This window comes from Cebus imitator, unplaced genomic scaffold (assembly GCF_001604975.1).
Source record: "Cebus imitator isolate Cc_AM_T3 unplaced genomic scaffold, Cebus_imitator-1.0 Scaffold209, whole genome shotgun sequence".
Lineage (NCBI taxonomy): Eukaryota > Metazoa > Chordata > Mammalia > Primates > Cebidae > Cebus > Cebus imitator.
In genome coordinates this window covers 2,928,776-2,942,225 of record NW_016107524.1, presented here as the reverse complement: position 1 = coordinate 2,942,225, position 13,450 = coordinate 2,928,776, and the positions used below count along the sequence as shown (strand labels likewise).

The following is a 13,450-nucleotide window of genomic DNA, read 5'->3' as shown; positions in this document are numbered from 1 at the left end:
AAACAACAACAAAATAAGTGAGCCAAGGATTTGAATAGACATTTCTCAAAATAACACATACAAAAGGCCAACAGGTATATGGAAAAAAAAAAAGTTCAACATCACTAATCATCAGGGACATGCAAATCAAAACCACAACATGATATCATCTTACATCAGTCAGAAAGGCTATTATCAAAACAGAGAAGAAATGAAAAATGCTGGTAAAGATGTAGAAAAAGGGAACTCTTATATCCTGTTTGTGGTAATGTAAATTAGTACTGCCACTAAAGAAAACAGTATGATTTCTCAAAAAAACCAAAAACAGAACTACCATATGATCCAGCAATCCCACTACTGGGTATTTATTCAAAGGAAAGGAAATTAGTATATCCAAGGGATACTTGCACCCTCATGTTTACTGCAGCGCTATTTCCAATAGCTGAGTTATGGAATCAACCTACATGTCCATTAGCAGATGAATGGATAAAGAAAATGTGGTATATATACATACAATGAAATACTATGCAGCCATAAAAAAAGAACAGAGTCTGTCATCTGCAGCAAGACAGATGGAACTGGAGGTCATGTTAAGTGAAATAAGCCAGGCATAGAAAGACAAATATTATATGTTCTCACTCATATGTGGGAGCTAAAATGTTGATTTCATAAAAGCAGAGAGTAGAATGATTAACAGAGTCTGAGAAGAGGAAGTGAAGAAAGTTTGATTAATGGGGACAAACATACAATTAGGTGTGTTCTAAGTTAGATACAAAGTTCTCATTTTTGCCAGCACAGTAGTGTGAATCAACAAAAATTTATTCTGTATTTCAACATAGCTAGAAGAAAAGATATGAAATCTACCCAACACAAAGAAATAATAAATGTCTGAATGATGGATATTCTAATTACCCTGATTTGATCATTACACACTGTATGCATGTATCAAAATATTGCACTTACTCCCTATATATGTGCAATTGTTAAGTATGAACTAAAAAAAAACAAAAACAAAAACAAAACCAGAAAACCATGACTGACAACTGTCTTTTGTCTCCTTTGCAAGTTTACCCATTTCTTAGCATAAAGATAACACTAAATGTATTTTTCAAATAAAGTAATTACCTTTGAATTACTTTGGCAAACTAAAAAGTAGACAAAATACTTGTGAGCTTAACACTTTTTTGTGTGCTAGGGCGTGTTCTCTGTATGGGTTTCCTGCTGCAGATGACAGGACTCTGTTTTTTTTATGGCTGCATAGTATTTCATTGTGTGTATGTATACCTTGAGATGAAGGTTAACTGAAGCCACCTCCTTCTTAGCACTATATTTTGCAGATTATTAAACCAACTTTTACCTTTGGTACTTCAATGCAGCAGTAGAAGGTATATTGCCTATTCCTTCACAGGCATTTTGTACAGACCTTCTCCTAAGTCTCATTTCTGAGAAAAGGGATTATTTCCAGTTCATTTCCTCAACTACTAGTTAAAGGCTTTTTGTATGTTGCTGAAGTTTATTTCTCACTTGAAAAGTAGTTATGCACTGGCCTCCAAAATTACTGAAATGATTTCATAAAACTCTTTATACTTTCTTTTTGTTTCTTCAGAGCATACATGGGAAACTTACTACACCATCAGCCTCAAACAAGGGAGAATTTGACAATGGACTCTATCCCAGAGTTATTGTTTGGCTAACAACAATTACTTTCTTAGATTTTTCACCTTTTCTTCAACAACATTAGGACTGGATGTTGTCTTTCTTTGTAGGACCCTTTGTAAAACAAAAGATAATTTGTATATCTCTTGAGATTTATTACAAATGCAACTGATGGAGAATAGTGAGATTACATTGAGGTGAGGCTGCAAGGCAGTAGGCTAGGCATAGCTTTAGGATTTCTGTAGTGACTTGGATATCCAAAATTATGACAATTTATTCAAATTTGGGCTCTCACAAAATAATAAGGTTTTACCTTAAATGAAACTTCAAGATCACCCAAAGATAGCTGAGGCAGAAAACATTAAATCTGTAAATGCCAATGACCAGATATCGCAAAACTTAGGGATTTTACTTGAAATTCTATGAGCCTTTGAATAACTGGATTTTAGAGTAAGCATTTAATATAATTCAATATATATATTTTTCCATCTGTTAAAGTCTATAGAGAACAGATTTTTTATTTGCTCTAAGAAAGAAATTGAAGGCTTAGTTTGTTGAAAGTTATCTGACATCAAATATCAAGACCAACCATGAGAATTGTTAATTTGATGCTCAGACCTTTGCATTCATTGGCTTTTCCTCTCCTTGGAGCATTAATTTTGAGTACAAAAGAATCCATCAAATATCTCTGATGCCAGACTTTATGATTGCTTTTCAAACAAGTTTTTCATGTTCTTTCCTTCTTATAAATAGCCCTCTTCATTGATGAAGTCTGTTTCCTTCCAGAGACCAGAGAAAGAGGAGGAGTTTGATATAAATTGTGAAATCACCCATACATGTGATATCTGTGGGAGAATTTCAGGTATATAGAGTTATATATATATAGTGTGTGTGTGTATGCATGCATGCATGTGTGTGCATGTGTGTATGTGTAAACAGGTTGTCCAGGTCTTTTACTGTTCTATCTTCTTTGAGACAAATACTTCTGATTACTTCACTACTGGAAATGAGTCCAGGGAAAACAATCAGCAGAATTATTCTACTTTCTATTCATCAGGTTTGCTAAGATGAAAAGGCCTTGAACAATAGCATGCATTATAGATTCTAATCTATTACAGTGACTCTGGGATATCAGTGGAGATTTCTATGTACAAAGGAAAATTCAGTTCTACCTTCAAAACTTTATCCTTGTGGGTTTTTGTTTGTTTGTTTTTAGAGACGGGGTTTCACCATTTTGGCCAGGCTAGTCTTGAACTATTGACCTCGTGATCTACCTGCCTCGGCCTCCCAAAGTGCTGGGAATACAGGCATAAGCCACTGCATCCAGCTATCCTTGTGTTTCATCCTTCAAACAACATATACAGGTATTGATCTACTTGTGACCTGTGCAATTTACGACCATTCGACTTTACGACCACAATACCTAGCCACGACTGCTCCGCGTCTGGCAGCGCAAATGTTGCCCAGCTGGGCGTACGACACTGTGGATCAGCTTCTGGCAGCACTACCATCTCCGCATGCATTTAGCCTACTCAACTTACGACCAAATCGTGTTACGACTGGTCTGTCAGAACCAATCGTGGTCGTAAGTCGAGCACTAGCTGTATATGAAAATTAATCATGATTCAACCCTCCAAGAACACCACAAAATTTACCAAACATGCTTCTACTATTTCAAGAAAAACTGAGTCACCTTAAAAAAAAGTTACAGATTTTGTTTTTTAAAATATATGTTTTGTGGTTATTCTAAAGTCAATTTAAAGCTGTGGTATTGTTATAAATGCTACGTTCCTGAGAACAAAAGCAGTAATAACACTGTAATTTAGGCAATAGCAAATAACTCTCTAATCTTTACAAAGGAGATTTATTTCCTGTTTTTACTACATGTCCACTCTGGGTAGGTGGGAAGGTGGGGAGTTGTGTCTCACATTATTCTCACTCAGGAACCTAGTCCGATGGAGACCTCACCATCTGGATATTGTTAGTCACTGTGGTGGGGGAAAAGGAAATAAATAATTATGCACCAGCTCTAAAATGCTTCTGTGCAGAAGAGACATATGTAACTTTACTCACATTTTATTAACCAAAGTCACATGGACATTCTTCAAGAAGGGCTGAGCCTGAAAGTAGAAGACAACTGAGTATTAGTGAACAGGAGTCATACCTATTATAACTATTTGCATTTTTTGTAGGCTTCTCTACTTTTTGAGGCACTGACACATCCAAAGAAGAAAGCAATTGCCTATCAAAATGTTCATGCTCCATTCTCCACCCATAGGACCAGCTTCAGGGTCCACTAGACCCTGAGGGGTATGTGATCTATGCTCAGAAGGGCCCCACAATTGGGGTTTAATGTTTGCTACTGCTGTTTTAAAATTCTTAATCACCTTATCTTTGAACTTATATTCTATAAATGAAGTCCAATGGTGCATGCTCCTGAGCAGTGGAGATATACACAATATGCATCTCCTCTACTGTTCCTTAACATGCCATTTGCATATAGCATTCATATCTCGTGATCACAGAATTCTAGTGGACTCAATGTGTGGGAGCTTACAGCAAGTACAAGGTAAGTTTTGTCTACCACTGAGTAAGCAGTGGTGCTAAAAGCTCCAACGGGTTCCAGCACTTGCACTAAACCTAGGAGGAAGGAAATGGTTGTCAAAGAAACGCCAGTGACCAAGGAACATTATCATATCCCTTCTAACTCTTGCTGCTTTCCTGTATTAGCTGACTGTACATGCTAAAAATGATGACATAGAAAGTAAGGAAAGATAAGGCAACAAATAGTTCCTCCTTCTTTCTGTCCTTTCCTATTTATCATCAGTAGCTTGAAGGAAGAGAGTGTTAGTAGAATGTGTTCATATCAAGATACAAAATAAAGACACTTAGTTTTGTGAGGCCTCCACTGTTCTGGTTAAGAATAAAATACATATGCATGTACAAACTATGAAATATGAATTGTGTAACTTTAGTGATTCTGCATATAAGTTAAATGCTCTTATATTTATTTGCATTTATAACTGTTATTGTACAATATAAAGAAGAATGGTAAATTTTATGTTCATAATTTAAAATTCTACTTTCTCTTAACTTAGATGACATTAAACAGCAAATAAAATACCATGACAAGTGGAAAGAAAGGCCACAGAAGAAAGTTTTGTTTTTGTTGTTGTTGTTTTGTTTTTTGTTTTTTGAGACAGAGTCTCACTCTGTCATGCCACTGGAGTGCAGTGGCATGATCTCAGCTCATGATTCTCCTGCCTCAGGCTCCTGAGGAGCTGGCATTACAGGCACGTACCACCATCACACATGGCTAATTTTTGTGATTGTTTTTTTTAGTAGAGATGGAGTTTCACCATGTTGGCCAGACTGGTCTCAAACTCCTGACCTCAAGTAATCCACCCTCCTCAGCCTCCGAAAGTGCTGGGATCACAGGCATAAGCCACCACACCCAGCCTATTTTAGTTTTCTTAACAGCGCTTTTTTACTGCTTTATGAATGAAGGGTGCTGCATTTTCATTTTGCACTGGGCCCTGCAAATTATATAGCTGACTCTGCCCATTCACAAGTTCCAGAGATGCAAGGTAAAAGAAGATTCATTTGAGGTAGAAAGTGTGAGCTCAGAGAGACCTTATAGATCATCTAATCCAGAGATTTTCAAAACCCTTTGTAGCAGTAGAACCTGTTCTCTAGGTTACAAGTCAAAAATGCAAAACAGATATATGCAAACTGCTTTGGTTTGGAGGGGAGGGTTGGCAGGCTGTCCTCTGACTTCTCTAACCCACATCAAGGCAGCTTTTTGAGTGGTAATGGGAGAGTCTCTATGAAACCCCTAAGATTCCTCAGAGCACAGAAAAATCTCTGATCGAGAAGGGCTGGAAAGAGGGATTGAATTTAAGAAACATCCTCAAGGTCACAATCTCCTAATTACTAATCCAGCCCTCTTTCTTCTGCTTCCTATTGGCACCCAGAGCAGCAACCCATCTGAAAGTACGAGGAGACCATTTGGTGGCCCTGGCACATTCGTGATAATTTCATCTATAAAATGAGATTGATAATACCTACCTCAGGGAGTTTTAAGAACTAAGTGAGATATACTGTACCTAAGTAAATGCTCTATAATAATTACCCGCAACTTCATCATAATTATTATTCAAACCCAGAGTCCTAACTTGCATTAAAATTAGTGGGAGCTGTAAAATTTTTGTTGTTTTATTTGTTTTTAAATTTTTTATTTTTACTTGTGGTAAAATACACATAATACAACATTTACCATCTTAACAATTTTTAAGTGTACGATTCAGGAGCGATAAGTATACTTCCATTGTGGGAGACCAAAATACACTGCCTCAACATATGAAGAATTGTTGAGCTAAAGACAATCAAGAAGAAGCCCATGCAGGAAAGCTCTCTGCCCTCCCTCTACATATCTGAAAGCAGGACTTAGATTTAGAAAGACAAAGGGTGTATCCTTGCTCCTTCTCTACCAGGGAGGGCGAAGGTTAACGCTGAAGACAACTTTACACCCTCATAAGCCTGGAGATGATACCAGAGGAATTGACATTACCAAGCTTTCCTAACTTGCCTTTATCTGCCATTTATTTGCCTTCTTTCCAAGTTGCTGCCTGTAGAAACTCAAAGTTCTTTTCCTTTGTCTTGTCACTTATCTAAAAACCTACTGTTCTTTGGCTGAGTACGGTGGCTCACACCTGTAATCCCAGCACTTTGGGAGCCAAGGCAAGTGGATCACTTGAGGTCAGGAGTTTGAGACCAGCCTGACTAAAATGCTGAGACCCCGTCTCTTTCTAAAAATACAAAATTAGCTAGGCATGGTGGTGCACGCCTGTAATCCCAGCTACTTGGGAGGCTGAGGCAGGAGAATCACTTGAACCCTGGGAGGTGGAGGTGGCAGTGAGCCGAGATCATGTCATTGCACTCCAGTCTGGGCAACAAGAACAAAACTCTGTCTCAAAAAAATAATAAAATGAAAAATAAAATAAAATCTTACTGTTTTTTGTTGAAGATGCTATATAAGCTGGAATTCAAAGACACCTCTTTGAGAACTACTCATTCCCTTTGTGCGTCCCATGTATATATAAAATGTACATGTTAACAAATGTCTGTTTGTTTTTCTCTTCTTAATCTGTCTTTTCTAGCAGTGGTGCATTCCAGCTAAGAACCTATGAGAGTTGCAGAAAAACTCCTATGATATGTTGGGCAACCAATCTTCACAATTTTTTTAATCTTGCAAAACTGGAATTCTATACCCATTAAACAATTCCCCATGCCCCCTCCTCTCAGACCCAGACAACCTCTATTCTACTTTCTGTCTCTATGAATGTGACTACTCCAGAAACCTCATGTAAGTGGAATTATACAGTATTTGTCCTTTTGTGACTGGTTTATTTCATTTCACATAATGTTCACAAGGTTCCTCCAAGCTGTAGCATGTGTCCAAATATACTTCCTTTTTAAGGCTGAAGAATGTTGTATAAAAAGGTTTGGTGGGTTTTTTTGTTTTTTGGTTTTTTTTAGAAAGAAAGTACTTATCATAAAAGTCAGGAGTGTAGGAACCTCTATGTGGGGAGAAGGATGTGATTGAGAAAGAACACACTGGTGGGACTGGCATTAGGATAGTTACTCTATACCTGGCAGTGCCCTATTATTTAACTTGGGTTACATAAATATTTGTTGCTATAGACTGAATTGTATCCTCCTCTAAATCCACATGTTGAGATCCTAACTCCCAGTGTGATTGTATTTGGAGAGGGTCTTTCGAAGGTAAGTAAGGTTAAATGAGGTCATAAGGATGGGACTCCAATTAAATAGAACTGGCCTTATAAGAAGAAAAAGAGATCTCCCTCTCTCTCTAACATGTGGGGACACAGCAAGAGGGTGGCTGTCTGCAAGCCAAGAAGAGAGCCCTCACCAGAAGCCAAGTTGGCTAGCACCTTGATCTTGGACTTCTCGGACTCTAGAACTTCAAGAAATAAATATCTGTTATTTAAGCTACCTACTCTGTGGTATTTTGTATGGCAGCCTGGGCAGACTAATTACATTCACTTTATTATTCATATTATAATTTATATTTTTTGCACCTTTCTGAGTATGTGTAATATTTTACCAAAAACAACTTAAGAAATTATTAGAGGTTTTTTTTTTTTTCTTTTTTGGAGACAGAATTTAGCTCCTGCTGCCCAGGCTGGAGCACAATGGCACAATCTCGGCTCACTGAAACCCCTGTCTCCTGTGTTCAAGGGATTCTCCTGCCTCAGCCTCCCGAGTAGCTGGGATTATAGGCGTGTGCCACCATGCCCAGGTAATTTTTTCGGTATTTTTAGTAGAGACAGGGTTTCACCATGTTGGCCAGGATGGTCTTGATCTTCTGACCTCATGATCCACCCGCCTCGGTCTACCAAAGTGCTAGGATTGCAGGCATGAGCCACCGCACCCGGCCCTGGATATTGTTTTTGTATTTTTAATAGAGACAGCGTTTCAGCATGTTGACCAGGCTGGTCTTGAACTCCTGACCTCAGGTGATCCACATGCCTTGGCCTCTCAAAGTGCTGGGATTATAGGCTCCAGCCACTGCACCCAGCCTACTAGAGATGATTTTTATTGTTGTAAACTAATATTGCTTACAGGACTCTTTCCCTGCCTACTTGTATAATGCAGTGACTAAGACAAAGCTATCAGGCTGCCTGATGCAAGCCTGGTTCTTCCTTCCATTTAATAGCTGGGTGCTTGGGCAAGTGACTGAAACTCTCTGCGTCTCAATTGTCTCACTTCAAATAGCATCTGGATCACAGTGAGTGCTCAGTAAACTTTAGCTGTTACTAATATAGTATTCAAATCATTTTTAATGCTGACATAAAACTTTATTAATGTTTAAGGCAGCAGCTCTTAAATCCAGGCCAGTCTAATAAAATTTTCATACATTGGAAACAAAAGGAGGGAACAGAATGAGTTTTTCTATACAGTTATTTCTATATCATTTTATTTGACAATTGTTTCTATTTTTCATAAAGTAAAATTTGTCCAATCTCTTAATAAATGACGTCAATTATAGATGCTAATTGCTTTATTAATGACTTTACTTAGCAAAACTAAAAATCGGCTATCATTTTTTTCCTCCCAATTTTTTTGTTGTTGTTATTCTCTGTAACATTTTTTAAACCAGAGAATTACTGCTCTAAAATATTTCTTTGAAGGACTTAAGCTACCCTTTCTGCCCTCACCAGCTGGCCCACACATTCCCCTGCTCCATCTCCCCTGCCTTTATAGTATAGCCCAAGATAGCCTGGATTAGAACTGTCACTCTGCAAAGGATTTGTGTGCCCATCCACAGCTGGGCAGAGAGGTTTCATTAGAAAATAGCATCTTCAGGCCTATGCTCTTTCCCCATGGCATTAGGTATTTTTCTCTGTGCCCGTAGACTTGAGCTGGCTCGGCCCTCTCCAGCAGCCACGTGGAGCCTTGTCATCCTAGGGCTCCTGTCCTGCCCCATTGTTTCCATTGCCTTTTTTTCATTTTTCTCACTTTCAGAAGGGGGCTCTTCCCAGGCAGAAGCCTCTCCTCATTCTCCTCTCCCTCCCTTTCTAGACTTGTGGTGTGTGTTGTGGCCCTTAACAGGGCAAGGCCAAGGCCAAGGCCAAGACCAGAGGAAGACATGGTATATGACCAGGAGCACACCCTGGGGCAGAAGCAGCACGAATTCCAAGCTGCCCCTCACAAACATCCCAAAGAGCCTTTTCATGCTTGGGAACTCACACTAAGAAATGCAAATTAAAACTGAAGAAGTTGGCAACACACTGTGCTGGCTAATGTGTAGAAAATAGACACTGTCATATATTACTGCATTCTAGAAAAGTATCCCATAACTGGCACAGTGGCTCTCGTCTGTAATCCCAGCACTTTGGGAGGCTGAGGTGGGTGGATCACCTGAGGTCAGGAGTTCAAGACCATCCTGGCCAACATGGTGAAACCCCACCTCTACTAAAAATACAAAAAATTAGGTGGGCATGGTGGCGAATGACTGTAATACCCGCTACTCGGGAGGCTGAGGCAAGAGAATTGCCTGAACCTGGGAGGCAGAGGTTGCAGTGAGCCGAGATCATGCCACTGCACTCCAGCCCGGGCAACAAGAGTGAAACTCTGTCTCAAAAAAAAAAAAAAAAAAAAGATTCCACAAATACACTCACATGTGAAAAGACACATATACAAGGTCTTCTGTTGTAACATTGTTTATTATAGCAAAAGACTGTCATTACATTATAACAAAATGTCATTAGGGCAAAATGGTCTGTCTTAAAAGGCTGACTAAATACATTAATATGCCCATGAAAAGGGATATTATGCCAATACTAATACTATGTCCAAGATACACTATTAAACAAAAAAATCAGTGGGTGTGTAGTAGTCTTCAAAGTTTTAAAAATTATAGATGCATTTATAAATTTGTATATAATTTATATGCACATTTATGAATGTTTATATAAGTATACATGTATGTGTGTATATAAATACATATGCATAAATGTATTCCTGCATATGTATAGAATGCCCTTGGAAAGTTCCATAAGGAAATAATGCTGGTGGTTGCTATGGACAGAGAAGATAAGGATGGACAGAAAACTTCCCACTGCAAGTTTTTTGAGGTTGTTGCACACATTACCTACACAAAAATCCAAGTACAACAATTCAAAAGCAACTATCTTGTCAGCAGTTATAGCTCCCTTTTCAGTGGAGGGGGCCTTTTCTTCACAGTTGCCAGGAGAGAAGAGCCTCTCTGCCTGCTTGCTTTGATAACCTACTATTTTCCTCCTCAGTAGCACCAGGAGAAGAAAAGAGAAATAAAGAACAGTATTTCCAATCTTGGAGTGATGGGTCTTTTTATTGCTGCTGTGGGTTTTTTGCCTGTTTGTGTCTGCGCTAAGTGTTAGAACTGAAGCCTTGCGTGTCAGAGCTGGAAACTTGGTGCTTGTGATGAGTTATTGGGGTTTACTATGTAAACACACAGGTGGGACTATAAAATGGTGCAGCTGCCATGGAAAACAGTACAGTAGTTTTGGAAAAAATTAAACTATCATATGATCTAGCAACTCCACTTCTGGGTATATGCCCCAAAAAAGAAAAACAAGGACTCAAGCAGATATGCGTATACCCATGTCCACGGCAGTATTAGTCACAATAGCCAGAAGGTAGAAACAACCCAAATGTCCACTGATTCATGAATGAATAAATGAACAAAATGCGGTATATACTTAAAATGGAATGTCATTCAGCCTTAAGATGAGATTAAATTCTACATGTTACAACATGGATGAACCTTGAGGACCATACGCTAAGTGAAGTAAGTCAGACACAAAAGGACAAATACTGTATAATTCCACTTATATGAGGTACCTAGAGTGGTCAAATTCATAGAGACAGAAAGTAGAACAATGATTTTCAGGGGTTTAGTGGTGAGAGCAATGCAAAGTTATTTAATGGGTATAGAACTTCAGTTTGGAAAAATTAAAAATTTCTGGAGATGGATAGCAGTGATGGTTGCACAACAATGTAAATGTGCTTAATGCCACTGAACTACACACTCAAAAATGGGTAAAATGAGGCCAGGCACGATGTCTCATACCTGTATTCCTAGCACTTTGGGAAGCTGAGGTGGGAGGATTGCTTGAGCCCAGGAGTTTGAGACTAGACTGGGCAACATAGGGAGACTCCATCTCTACAAATAATCAAAAACTTAGCCAAGTGTGGTAGCATGTGCCTGTAGTACCAGGTACTCAGGTGGGAGGACTGCTTGAGTTCAGGGGTTTGAACCTGCAGTGAGCTGTGATTGTGCCACTGCACTCCAGCTGGGGTGACAGAGAGAGATCCTATCTCAAAAAAATAAATAAATAAAAGATTAAAATGATACATTTTGTTATGTATATTTTCCTACAACGAAAATGACTATTAGTATTAAACAATTATAAATGGGTAGGGCAGAATGGTCAGAAGTCCTGATTCTGGATTAGATCTTTGTTCTAATCACATTTTGGCCCATTACTAGTTATATGACCTTGAACAAGTGACAATCTCTCCGAGCTACAGTTTCAACACTGGTAAAACTTAGAAAATGGTAACAACATAGTAGAGTTAGTAAAAATTTTTGTGAGAATTAATTAAGATAATGCAAATTCAATGTTTAACTCAGGGCTGGTTCATAGTAAATGCTCATTAAATGCAAACGAAAGGAAGGAAGGAAAGAAGGAAGGAAGGAGGGAGGGAGGGAGAAGGAAGGGAAGGAAGGGAAGGATGGGGGGAAGGGGGAGAAGGGGAGGAAGGGGAGGATGGGGAGGATGGGGAGGAAGGGGAGGAAGAGAAGGAAGGGAGGAAGGGAGGAAGGGAGGGAGGAAAGAAGGAATAAGGGAAGGGAGAGAGGGAGGAAGGGATTTAGATTGCTAACTTAGAGTTACTCAACATATTTCTGATTTGATATGAATGCTCTAATGGTTCAATACAAAACTCATTCAGAAATCTTCCACTGACTTCCACTTCAAAATGGAGCTCTGAGCACAGACTTTTTTCTCCTTACAACAGGACAAACCATTAAAATGAATTTATCAAAGAAGAAGGAAAATGAAAAGCAGAAAGAGAGGAGGGAAAGGGGAAGAAGGAGGAGACAATCTCACTACAACAAACAATGACAAAGAGAAGGGGAAGCAGGTCAACAGCAGATGACTGTTGCTCAGCAAGTTACTGGCACATGGGAAGCGGGTGCAAAGGTATTGCTTATTGAAATCAGATAGAGGCTGCTGCAGCCCCAAGTGTGGACAAGGACACTGCAGCTACAGAGCGTGCTGCTCTGCCTTGTGGAATTTCCAAGATGTTCTGGGATTGGGAGGCAGAATATACAGTGAAAAGTAGAGATTCATTGAAATCAGTTTGCCAAATAGTAGGTTTCTTCTACTTCCTTCTTTATTCACTACAAGTTTAGAAATTTATGGCAGGGGTCTACATTCCAGGCAAAAATTATCAGAGGGCTTCTCTTTAAAGAAAGTAAATGAAGTATCAAGGAAACTTGAGTGTGTGTTGGTTGTTCAGAGCAAACTCCTCCTCCTTGTGGCATTCAATCTTCTCCAGGTAATACCTAGATCTCAACTATACCCCAAAGCAAAAGCTACCCCCTTGATAAGCCTTCCCCACTTATAGTTTTGTTATTGCCCTTTTCTTAAATATGAATGAACAAGAGAATCACAATATAATTGAGGCAAATCTACAACCTGAAAGACATACCCAAACAGTAAAACAGAATCTGGAGAACAACAGACCTTAAAAACATCAACAGCAACAAATACAAAAAACAAACAAACAAAAACCATGTGGTCTTTGTGACTTTTTAAAAAACATGTCTACAAATATTTTACATTCTTCCCATTGAGAAGTAGAATCTATGTCTCTTCTTAAATCTGGGCCAATGTTAGTGACTCATCTGTAATCAACACAGTGAAGTTGACATTGCATGCCTTCTGAAGCTAGGTCAGAAAAAGGCATATAGCGTATGTTTGCAGGGTGTGGTGGCTCACGCCTGTAATCCCAGCGTTTTGGGAGGCCAAGGCAGGTGGATAACAAGGTCAGGAGTTTGAGATCAGCCTAACCAACATGGTGAAACCTCATCTCTACTAAAAATACAAAAATTAGCCAGGCGTGGTGGCGCATGCCTGTAATCCCAGCTACTCAGGAGGCTGAGGCAGGAGAATTGCTCGAACCTGGAAGGTGGAGCCAAGGTCATGCCACTCCATTCCAGCCTGAGTGACAGAGCAAGACT

At 39.1% G+C, this 13,450-nt stretch overlaps 1 long non-coding RNA gene across 1 annotated transcript in view; it reads left to right on the top strand.

Annotated features, from left to right (window-relative positions):
* Positions 1-4,814, top strand: part of LOC119474090 — a 31,535-nt gene extending 26,721 nt beyond the window's left edge. Inside the window, exons 2-3 of the long non-coding RNA XR_005203388.1 lie at positions 2,422-2,497; positions 4,734-4,814. This is a non-coding gene — a long non-coding RNA (uncharacterized LOC119474090). The remainder of the gene's footprint in view (positions 1-2,421; positions 2,498-4,733) is intronic.
* The last annotated feature ends 8,636 nt before the right edge of the window (positions 4,815-13,450 follow it).